Here is an 11662-nt window from a genome sequence, read left to right as displayed (position 1 = left end):
GCTTGAGCCTGTCTTTTATCTTCTTTCTCAGCAGTCTGAGAACTCTTTATCTTCACCAATACTTGTATTTGTGAAAGCGAATGTTAAGAACCATTTTTTGTATATATTAATTTTCTATGTCATTTCAAAGACCTCCCTTTTTTCCAAGATTCCTCAGCATTAGCATTTTTAAGTTTGGGGAGAGGGAGGGGTGAATATTAGAAACATCCTACAGGAAGCCATAATTTATCAATGGAAGCCTTGAAATTTTCTTCTAAACATATGTTTGGTTGAATTCTTCAGGGGCTGTAAAGGAGCTTATAGTAACAACTCTCTTTTATTCTTCTCTTTCATTTTTCTTTTCCAGTGACTGGATAACTGAAGTAATTTGAAGTCTGTTTTTACTAGAACCTGATCACCACCTGAGTGAGTGAAGAAACTGAGGACTGTTTGAAAGTAAGGCCTTTGGCAACACATACACCTTGCTCAGACTGTCTCACATCTTCATCTTATCATATAAAAGGCTTTTCCCAGCGTTGCCTGAGAACAGTGAAAACCTCATTATGAGCTGAAAACTGTTTGGGATTTCAATGTTGATAATGAAAATCTTATTTATGGAATTGCTGAATACGCAGATAAAGTCTAAAAAGCAAAAGCCTACTAGACAAAATAATAGTCAAAGGGAAAAGGAGTATTGTAATTACATCATTCCTATTTTATAATGGCCTTTCCTTCCATGTACATATTGAAAGAGAGTCAAAGAATTGTGAGATACAATTGTTTCTGGCATCTTCCAACCTGATTTCAGAACTCATATGGGTTTCCTGTGTCCAGTTACCATAGTTGTAGAATGCAAAATGGCATTATCTGTGAGACAGTGCTGAAGATGTGGAAGCATTTTTCGGCTCAACAGCCTTTAGGCTCATGTAATGAAAGGTGTGAACCCCCACCAGAGAAGGAAGGAAGAAGTAAGTAGGGATCAAGAAATTCACATCCTTTTCTAAAAGACAGGCTAGGTCCTCTCATGAGTCATGTTGTCTCCATACTGCTAACAGAGATATGATGGTAGAGACAGCCTTCTTGGACTAAAACCTTTGGATACATGCAAACTGAGGCAAGTTTAAGAGGGAAATGTGTGTTGTAGAGGAAGAAAAGGCTATACAGCTTCCTAACTCTCTACTTCATTACATGCTTTTATTCCACTAAAATCAGTAATCACATCACAATAGAGCTAGTGAAATATGGTGGGAAATAAGGCCCTTTAATATAAACCTCTCTGTCTGTCTGTCCTTTTATATAGCACCTCCCAACATAGTGTCTGAGTGCAAAGTTCTTCACCCTCATCTGATTTAAAACTTAAAATGGATGTGGTAAAGACCTGTCGTCCATAGTAAACTGCTCGAGATGAATCAGCTGTTCAGATTAGCCTCAGAGAAATGATAATGGGGTTCTGTGTTCACAGCTGAGTTATTTAAACTGTCTGATTTGGTCCACAGCTTCCTTGGACATTAATAGGTTGACTGCTATGTCGCTGAACTTAGTGCATGAAAGGTCAGCCTTTGAAAAGCTAAATAAGGTAAGTGCAAACTGAAACATGTTCCAGGTGATTCCGCATACTCTAAACGCACTTGAAACCCCTAAGAATCACTGCTGCTCCGTAGCATTTTTCCATATCTGATTTCAAAGTGGTAGATCCTTGGATCAATACTTTGATTTTTTACCTCTCATCCACCAGGAGATTCAGAGAGCTGCTCACATGTTATAAACATATGCCTCTCCTGATGCATCTTGAGTAAAGCTGATTGAAAACTTCTTAGGAGATACAGCTTTTCATCAGCGAATGCAGGTGTAGGTGAATTTGAAAGATTTCTCAGGATTACAGCAATCTTGTTGAAATTGCTGAGAAGCAACATTATCAGGCAGGGACACTTCAATAAAGATGGAATGCCTCATTTGACTTTTGTTTGATTATATTGTAAATTCTAACATACTGTTGTGCACACCTTGAAGCAATTAAGTCAAAATGAAGAATTTGAACAGTATCAAGACGAAATGTTTTCAACTGTCCCAAAACAAAAGCATTTCAATTAAGGTAGCTTTGATGATCTCTACATTGAGGCAGTTTCATTTTTGTGCTACATTTCAGCATTTAGATCATTACTTATGTTTAAAAGAAAAGCAGATCTTGGCACGCTGATATTTCTCCCAGAACCGGCAGCCCATGAGAGTGATTGGAAGAGTCAGAGTAAGAACATCTCTCTTCCCCTTCCCCAAGCCCTCTCTTTGATGCAGGAGCGTGGCAGGGAGGAGAGAAGGGAGAAGGATAAGAGTTAGGGTTATCATCTGTAAATAGGGACAGTCCTTCACACTCACTTTCTTGAGTGGTCTTAGAGCACTAAGGGAAAGAAGAACAAAATGAATCTAAGAAATTTAGGGAAAGTTTTGTACATTTCAGAATGTTCCAAAGTAAAAATTGGCTCTGGCAGTCTAAGTTTAGAGGCTTACTCTTTCAAAAGTTTAATTCTGCCCTGTGTCTCCCAGCTGGAAAGCTTGTTGAGCAATAAGCATAAATGTTTGTTGAACATAAATCATTGCACATGACTAGTTCACCATCCACACAAAGCATTACTACTTGTTTTCTACTTCCGTGCTTGTACAGTTACTGCAATCTCCTTGTGCAATAGCGCTAAATGCTAAGTGAAGGCAGCAGCTTGGTTCAGGCCTGGGTTTTTAGAATATGAGACTTGTAAGCTGAGGGAGCTGGTTGGGATATTTAGCAAAGGAGGATTGTCATCACACTTTGACCTGAAATGGAATAAAATTGTCCATTGCTAAGGGGACGCAATAGCAAAGCTGTCAACATTACTCAAAAATATTTTTGCAAGAATTGTCTTATAAGGACATTTGGTTATATGTGGTTTCTTCTTGCTTGTTCATTTGGGTTTTTTTCCCATAGGTGAACAGGATGCAGAGAATATACTATGTGAATCCTACCGTGGCTTTTCTATTAAAGGATTGTTTGGTGGGAGGTAAGCAAATAGGCCATTGCTGGTGATGATTAAAACACTCTAATCTAATGTAAAAAGGGATAATAAGAATCCTGTCCTCTAAACCAACAAACAAGTGATACCCAAGCCAGGAAGCTCAAAATCCACAAAATAAACCTTATTCCAAAAGCTGGATTTGGTTATTAATTGACTGATTTCCTACCAATAAGAGCACACTTTCAGGCTGGTGGGCTTGATGAGAGGTACTTGAAAGCCCAAACTGAACAAGCATGTGAAATATTTAAGGCCACATTTTTATATTTATTAAAAACAGCCTAAATAATTAAACTAGTTGATTCACTAGTGGCTTTCAGGCTCATGCCCAGAGTGAAAGGTCATGACCTGACATACCAGGGCCCCACTTGGTACCGATGATTGACAGGAAAAGGAAATAAGTTGATATCTTTCACATGGGAATCACAGCTTGTAGCAACTATGAGCAAGTGGGCTATTTGGACTTTGTGGGAAAACTTAATTGTGTTATTATTCAAAATCTTCGTTCCCAAAGTTGGTTCAATGGTGATTTATTTACTTATGTGATAAAACAGCTGTGTACTGTAATAAAATACAGGTCACTTGCTGATGTTTAATGCACAAAAGTGGGGATATGTTTGGTTTCTTTTACTTTGAACTTACATTCATGCTAGGCAGCAGGGATGACTTTGAATTGTCAGGAATTTTCTGTTAGTGCATTGGAAATAATGTTCTCATCATACTATATATATTCTTCAGTGCTTAGGTATGGAGAATGAGGAACCATATACTGAAATATGAGCGCCTCTCCACCATAAGCTTTCATTATTTCTTTATAATGATAAAAAGGGGCTGCATTCAGTGCCAGACAATGTCATGGCCCAAGAGATTTCAGTGGCCTGCAGAAAAAAGGAGAAAAAAGCATTTATGATATGAATGAGGATTTGAAATGGCTTTTTAAAAAAGGCCTAAGATCCACTTTCACCCTAAATTCTGAAATCACTTGAAAGATGTGTAGATGCAAGCGAGTTTGAAGAATAGCAACTTTCCACCAGGCTCTGTTTTATATGCAGTATCACTGCCATCTTGGCCATGCTTTGTTACAAGGTCACATAAAGGTACCAAGCTATAGGGCACAGTCTCACTTCACATATTGTCTGATTTGTTCTAGCAATGAATCCTATAATCTTTCTCCAGAGTACATATTCTTTACCCCAGTCATTTACAGGTTAGTTAAGTGATGCACTCTTTGTTTATCACTTTGAGTTCTCCAGGAGAATTTTAAGCCGTAAGATAACCTGATTATGATGCTGATAAACAGCCTGGTTACACAGTAAATGGAGATAAAGGTTGCTTCACATGGAGTAAGAGCTGGTGGTATTTCTCCTGCATTGTTTTGATGTCATTCCTTCATATTTAACATCGGGCCACAGTGCATGATATTTTACAAATAGTGCAGACTACAGATCCTGCCACAGGAGTGCAGGTCTGTGATGAGTAAATTATAGTTCCCAGATGAGAAGGAGAAATGAAATCAAGAAAAATGGGTCCAGGGGCAGTACGATACTCAAAATTGAAGACCTTTCTGGAGCAATACCAGTCTGCTTCCTCTCAACATTTCAGCAGAAGGGGGAGCTGCTCAGGATACCAACTATTTTTCCATCAAAAAAAGGTATGTACATCCTATACCTACTTGTCCTGGAAGGAAAAGGCCATAATTAACCCAAATCCGGCCATTTTCTAGAGTTTATCCAATTCTAAAACTGAGATACTGCAAACTGGAGGGCATAGCTGTCACCAGAGCTGTCAGTGAAGTACCAGCTGCAGATATGTGGAAACTTGTCTGCTGGGTTAGAGGCTGCAGTCTGACCTTGTGTAGCCCATTTTCAAACCCTGTAGAAAGGGTTTGAAAATCGTGACGGCTTTGGTTTATGACTGACTTTGGCTAGATTCAGCCTGAACATCAAGAGGCAAAAGGCTCTCTACCGTGTGCCAGTTCTCTGATCTTTCCATTGCGATCCACCTCCCCACCTCCAGGCTTTCTGTTTCAGCAGCTCCCTGAAGTGAGCACCATGACTGTGAATCGAGAAGGGAAGAAGCCCACAACTCTTCAGAAAAGAGCAGTTATTCTTAGCTTTGTTTTGCTGATGTTTTCTTTCCTTTTCTCCTTTTTTAAAGAAAACAGAAAGCCTGCCAAAATTTGGGCTCTTTGATGTGCTTTGGAAAGGAAAACAATGCTATCTATCCAAGCCCTCTGAAAGGAACAAAAATATGTCATTTTAAGGCATGAATTACTTGAGAGGAACAATCAATACATTTCACAAGTAAGGATGGTCAAGAATTTTTGAATGTTTTGCTGGAAATTTTTTATTAAGAAATTTTCAGAGACATTTTCCTGTTTCAGTGAAACTTTCTTAGACAAAACATCCTGAATTGTACGGTAAGTGAAAGGCAGGAGGGGGAAGAAAGAGGAAGAAACTGGTATTTGCTGTAGGATATTCAATAATATCCCCCGGAGATATCCTAGACCGCATTCAAGCTTTTCTTCTGTCAATTTGAATTGAGTATGTGAACCTGCCTCATCCATTTTATTCATCCTACTTTGGGATGAGTAAAATAAAAAGATCATAAAAGTAGTATCTGTTCTAGTTTGTTTGTTTGTTGATTCAGCTTTGAGTGGAAACATTGCTTTATAAAACTCCTCAGCTGCAAATGAGACACTGACTTCATTGTCTCCTAGCTAGGAAATTTGTTTAAGATGGAAGCATCCCAGGTTGGAATCTTTGGCTTGTAAATGCAGGGAAGCTTTTTAAGCTGCAGTCTCAGAAGTTGTAACTGAGTAGCTGAACTTCTGTTTGCCCTTTCTTTTTAAGATTTCTCCTCCATCACCCCAACAAATCTTGAAAGAGCTGATTTATGCAGTGAGAGTTTTGGACATCTTTATTAAGTTCAGGCATTCTTTCTACAATGTGATTAAACTGATGTAAAGAAGCACTTGTGTTATTTCTCTCTTTTTATTGAAATTTTTAGATATCCTTTTTTTTGCCATCCTGTGACACTGCCCATTGCATCATTTATGCTTTTTGCTCTCCACTGCAGTGGCTGTATGGGAAGTGTTTGTGCTTGTACTACTTAGCTTTAAAGAGGTTTCTATTTATATCTAGTATTTCCAGTCCAGTGTTTTCAAAGAAAAATTAGTAGAAATTAGACATAGTCTGCAAATGACAGGGTTTGTTGCTTGAGGTTGATATGAAGATGTTTGTTCTTTCATTGTCTATGCTGCGCTTACTCCATAGATTATGATGGTTTACTTGGAAGGATCATTCTGAACCTCAAGGTCAGACTACTTACTAAGGTTAGAAAGGTAAAGTAGGCTGACTTCCAGAAGAAGGGTGTTGGGTATTTCTTGAAGGCTTCTTAGTTTGAACATCTAAAATTTTGAGACTTCCACAATCTCTAATCACCTTGTGAAAGTCCAGGCCGGGATTTCAGACTTCGAGGGTAGCAAGCAAATGCCTCAAATTAGAGGTTTCAATTAGAGAATATTAAATTCTCTTCTGTAACAGGAGATGGTTTAGGAGAAATGGGAATAGCCAGGTGGGAGTAATTGGTTTTGGAAGAGTTGTATGTGGGAGCTCTGCCCAGTACTTTCTTTTGTTATGGCTGTTTTCCTTCCACAGCTCAGGAAAACGCATATTCAAGCACACTCTTACCCTTCCCTGGGATTCCCCAACTCGGAGACTGTCAGCATCGGCTTATTATACAAGCCCTTTGTTTTATCCTATATAATACATCCCGATATACACAATTTGGCCTCTTAACCTGCCATGAAATATTTCAAGGGCTTGTTGCTGGAAGACATGTCTCTCTTTGCTATGATTTGTGCAACCGTGGCTGCATTTTCATGATGGCTTATAATGTTTCGTGGTGGGTTGCAATACAATGAACTCATGCCGCAGAACAGCACACTGAAAAAGATCTTTCAAATTATTGTTCCGGTGCAAAAGGTGCCCAATCACCTTCCACCTGCGGATTAGCTGGTTGCTATAGGAACACACTGTAGCTTTTCAGTGCTGCGCTACTGTAGTGCCCAGATTACTGACTCTGACAAACACAATAGGGGAAAAGAATCACGGGTTATTAGTGCTGCTGATGATGTGATGTTATAAACCTGGGGTGGCATAGAGAGGATGAATAGAGCAAGAGCCTTGAAACGCGAAGGACAGGAGGAGGAGAGGGAGCAGAGTAAAGTGGAGCTAAAGTCATCACTACAGAAATGTTGTCTTTGATCTTATTTTCCACTCTGAATAGATATTTTCATAATATAATGCCAAATGCAAGCAATGCTGTAACTGATGGCCGAGCCACTGGTCATGTCTTTATGTTAGTAGGGGGCTACTCCTCCTCCTTTCTGTTTTCTTCCAGTGAGTACTGAAATCTGAACCTTTTCATTCCTGCAGGATTAACTCTGACCAAGGTCAGAGCAACTAGTCACCAATATTCTTAACGGGAGAGTCAGGCCTCCTGCATCCCTGGGAAATACCACCTGAAATATCCACCTACACACAGGACTTGAACAGGGAATTTTGCAGCTTGAGAATTGTGTGGTGAATAGCTGAGATCAGATCTCTGTCTACTTTGGTGGCCATAACTGAGACTCAGGAGTTTACGCCTCTGAGCACCCTCCTGCAGAGCGAGCTACCTACACGCTTCATAGGGGAGAAATAACTGCTCTCAGCTCTGATTTGTAGACTGTCTAAAGTTCCCAGAAATAGCTTGGTTACCACTTGTGCTTGGGCAGGGTGAAGCAATGGAATAAAATATATCCTTGTCCGTTGCTTGTGTGCCTTGAGCAAAAACAAGCTGTGTTTAGTCACAAGTTCACCAGATGGTACTCTGGGGGTTATTGCTGTTATATTACATTACTGCAATATATTAGATGAGGCACAGTGATTCATTCTCTCTCCTCATTGCTTTAGGAGGCTCTGTTTCCCTCCCAATGGAAGCACAGCTGACCCTGCTGCTCATGACCCTTGAGACCCATGTTGGTGCATGTCCACGATGGACAGGAAGGCCAGTCCAATAACAGCACCAGGCATTATAGAAAGACATGGTTTGCATTCATCTCTGTGGCCAGAGAACCATATGCTTAAGTGACTCCACTTCCTGGTTAGCCAGGGGATTTGTAACGTAGTTTTTTGCAACCCTGGCTGCTTCCTTCCCTTTCTGTCCTCCTACCCAACTTGTGTTGCCTTCACATTGCGCCCTTGCACTAGGCCCTTGGACTAGTGTGACCCTCTAAGCTGGGAAATGGCATTGCTCAACCACTTGTTAGCATTTGAACTGAAATACAGAGTTTGTGCTGTACTTTTAGAGCCCAAGAACTATCAAAATGCCACTGAGAGGCGTTGCTTTCCTCCACTTCTGCTACTCTTTAGGCTGAAACCTTGAGTCGAGTGAATTATGTGCTGACTGACACCTAACAACCCATACTGGATTGATGCCACATATGCATGCAGGGCACAGGTGCTGCTGTTGGTCAGCTGGACTGTCCCTGGGACCATCTGGCACCCTCTTTAGCCTCCTCGACTCCTCCATTATGTTTACTGACCAGCTGCTTTTTCTCATCGCCATTGACAAAGCTTCCCAACCCACCATTTCCTCTTGCTACTAGAGGAGACAGAAATACTACAGCCTTTTACCCTCTCCTAATAACCTTGAGCTTCTGGTGCCCTGAGGCCATACCCTGGTTCACAGGTTGCCTTCTGCTCTTCAGCACTGTTCTCATGGTAGGATACTGATATTAGCTTCCTTGATGCCTTCTTGCTCTCCCTAGCCACAAGCCCAAGATTATCTATTCTGCTTCCACAAATTAATGAATCCATAAGCAATACAAGAAGTGACAGAACTTATTTCAGTTTTGCCTGAGGCATCTAAGAGAGTGATGAAGCAGGTTGGTCTGAACATGCTTGGATCAGAACTTCACCACAGGTGTTACTGTAATTTCAGGCAACTCAACAACTGCAAATTGGACCCTTTGTCCCTTAGATTATGCTTTTCATTTCATGATCCTCTTGAGGAAAATGAATTTCCTGGGCTGAACTCGTGTCTGCAAATTCAGAGGGACAGGACACATTCTGTCCGTATAGTTTTAAATGGCTTTAAATGGGGACTTACAATGGAAATGGAGAGAGACACCTAACTGGGGAAGTATGACAATGTAGCCCAATCAGGTAATGGGAAAATCTTCCATTACCATAGTCATGTGTATGTATGACCTTAGCAATGCCTAGGACTGCTACGGGAGCAACAGTGCAACGCTCCTGTTATGCCTTATTTTTTTATCAACAATGTTCTCCTTCACTTTGACGTCAGCTTCAAGATTGCTTGCTGTGATGTGCTGCACCTTTCATATTTTCTTTCCAGTCATAATATTGCTTCAGTCGTAACCTCAGCACTTTGAGGAATAATTGTCCCTGACAAGGGGGTGAATCACTGGCAGAGAGTTGATAAGCATTACATACAGATGACAGAAGTCAGGACATATCGGATTACTGCTGTGAATATAATAAAAGAGAGCCTAAACACTTTGGCAGCTCAAAGACAAGCCATTTCATAACTCTCTAGTGGGGCTATTATCTTCCATTTACTGCCACTGATAACCAGGTTGCAACTGTCTCCCTAGGATCCAGTTACAATTCACTTAACACTTAGAGGACCAGACATAGTGGAGGACACTCAGATGAGGATAATTTCTTAAAGATCATTTATTTTTAAATTTTTATCTTCCTTGCTCCCCTCTTTATAGTGCGATAAGAACCTAAATCGGGAAGCTTTGAACTTCCTTCGGGAAAGGAGAGTTCATGGTCATCTTCCCTTTAATCTTTTACTCCTGAGGTTCTTTTGAAGCCAGTCATTCATATCCAGCTGAATAAGTGACAAGCAGGTTTCCACCTCTCTTGCTCTTGTAATACATGCAACTAGACCTTAAAGCTTGTTCTAATACTGATTCCATTAGGTTTCCATGTAGGTGTTATGTTTTTATTTTTGTAGGCAGGAAGGGGCACCTGAGCTTGTGAATCAGGGGGTGTTGGTGTGCAGCAGTAGCAGATCGTTTACAGCAGTGCCCATTACAGTCTACATGGATGAAATCTGGATACAGGTGGTATTTATATGCACTGCATGAGATTTTGTTTCCAAACCTCAGTGCCTAAGATTGGTTTAACACTTCAGGCTCTTAGATGTCAAAATTCTCTCTTTTAGGCTAAAGACAAAAAGAATTACTTTGCTATGGCAGAAATCTGGCAAATGACCAGTGGGTCTCCTTACTATCCAGCACACCTTTGTGCAATATTTATTAAGCTTAGGAATGAAACTCTCTGTGTGAAGTGAAACACTATATTCTGCAAAATTTTTCTCCTGAAGCAATACCATGAGCAGCAAATGTGAGCTCACCTCAGCTTTTGACATATGAGGCGTTTTTAGATGCAAGACAAAAGCTGTTTCATTCTTTCTCAGGCTGAAGATACATATATACAGCTGTAGATGGGAACCTTATTTTGTAAGTTTGGCCACATAAATCCATACACAGATTCATGTCTGCCAGAGCCTCCTTCACAGCCACTGGGTGCAGAATATCTTTGCAAAGATGGCTCAGAAGGAGGGAAGGACTTCTGAGACCAAGTGCTATTGGCAACTCAGAGGTTGCACATTCATAAATGTGTTCCTAGGCCCCATGTTAAAATGTTCTCCTTACATTCCCATCACTGGAAGTTTTGCAGAGAAGCTTTTCTCCACGTGTTTAATTAGCCAGATTTGGTGAACTAGGAACTAAAACATCCTCCCCCCCACCACTTACATCTTTATCCCCCATCACGAACTTTATGTCTTAGCTGGCCAAAATTAGGTCCTTACTGTTACATATAAACCATCACAAATCTATTTGGAGAGAAATTGAACCAGGCTTTCTGAGACTACAAATAATACATTTAAATTTGCCTTTCGAGTATGATTTGTATCCCTGCTTGGTTTTTCATGGCACAAGCCCTCTCCTGCTTCAGAGAACCAATAAAGGACAACAACAATTAAGGAGGGAGGAAAAAAGTTAAGTCATTGTTGAAACAGTAATTCCAAGTGGTTTCTCTTCAGGACTTCTGGATCTTACCACTAACCTTCTTGCAGCCAAGGAAAGCCACTTGAATACCTTTCTGCCCTGCTTTATCCATCTGTAAAATAAGGGTGATCAATCTTACCTGCTCGACAATTTTGTCACATGGTGCAACCAAGTAATATCCGTAAATTGCTTTAAGATGTTGAGATCAAGGGAATGATGGAAGTGCCAAGTGTTGTTGTTGTTACTGTATTAACAATGTTGGCTGTTTTCACTGTTCATATGGTAGCCTGGCTGGAATTGGGCAGGAAGCCCAATAATGCCAGCAACCAACAAGAAACTAAAATAAAATGTTTTACTTAATGAGCGCCTCTGTTTAATCAGAAGCCTGTGTAATTATGTCACAGAGGGCTAAGGATCTAATGTTTTCCTAATACATTTGCTTTTAAAGGGATGATTAACCTGGCATATTTCAAGATGATAAGCTGCTTCTTTGTTCAGTTCCAGTTATTTTTTTCTGCATTCCCTGGTGGATCCACAGAGAACCTGAGAG

At 40.4% G+C, this 11662-nt stretch overlaps 1 long non-coding RNA gene across 1 annotated transcript; it reads left to right on the top strand.

Moving 5' to 3' along the window:
• The first annotated feature begins 345 nt into the window (after window positions 1–345).
• On the top strand, window positions 346–3242 carry LOC115612520. The gene is made up of 3 exons (XR_003993049.2): window positions 346–435; window positions 1476–1555; window positions 2936–3242. It is a non-coding gene; the product is annotated as an uncharacterized LOC115612520 (long non-coding RNA).
• Window positions 3243–11662: the final 8420 nt, after the last annotated feature.

This window comes from Strigops habroptila, chromosome 9 (assembly GCF_004027225.2).
Source record: "Strigops habroptila isolate Jane chromosome 9, bStrHab1.2.pri, whole genome shotgun sequence".
NCBI lineage: Eukaryota > Metazoa > Chordata > Aves > Psittaciformes > Psittacidae > Strigops > Strigops habroptila.
The sequence above is the reverse complement of the archived record's forward strand: the minus strand, read 5'-3'. Positions and strand labels throughout refer to the sequence as shown.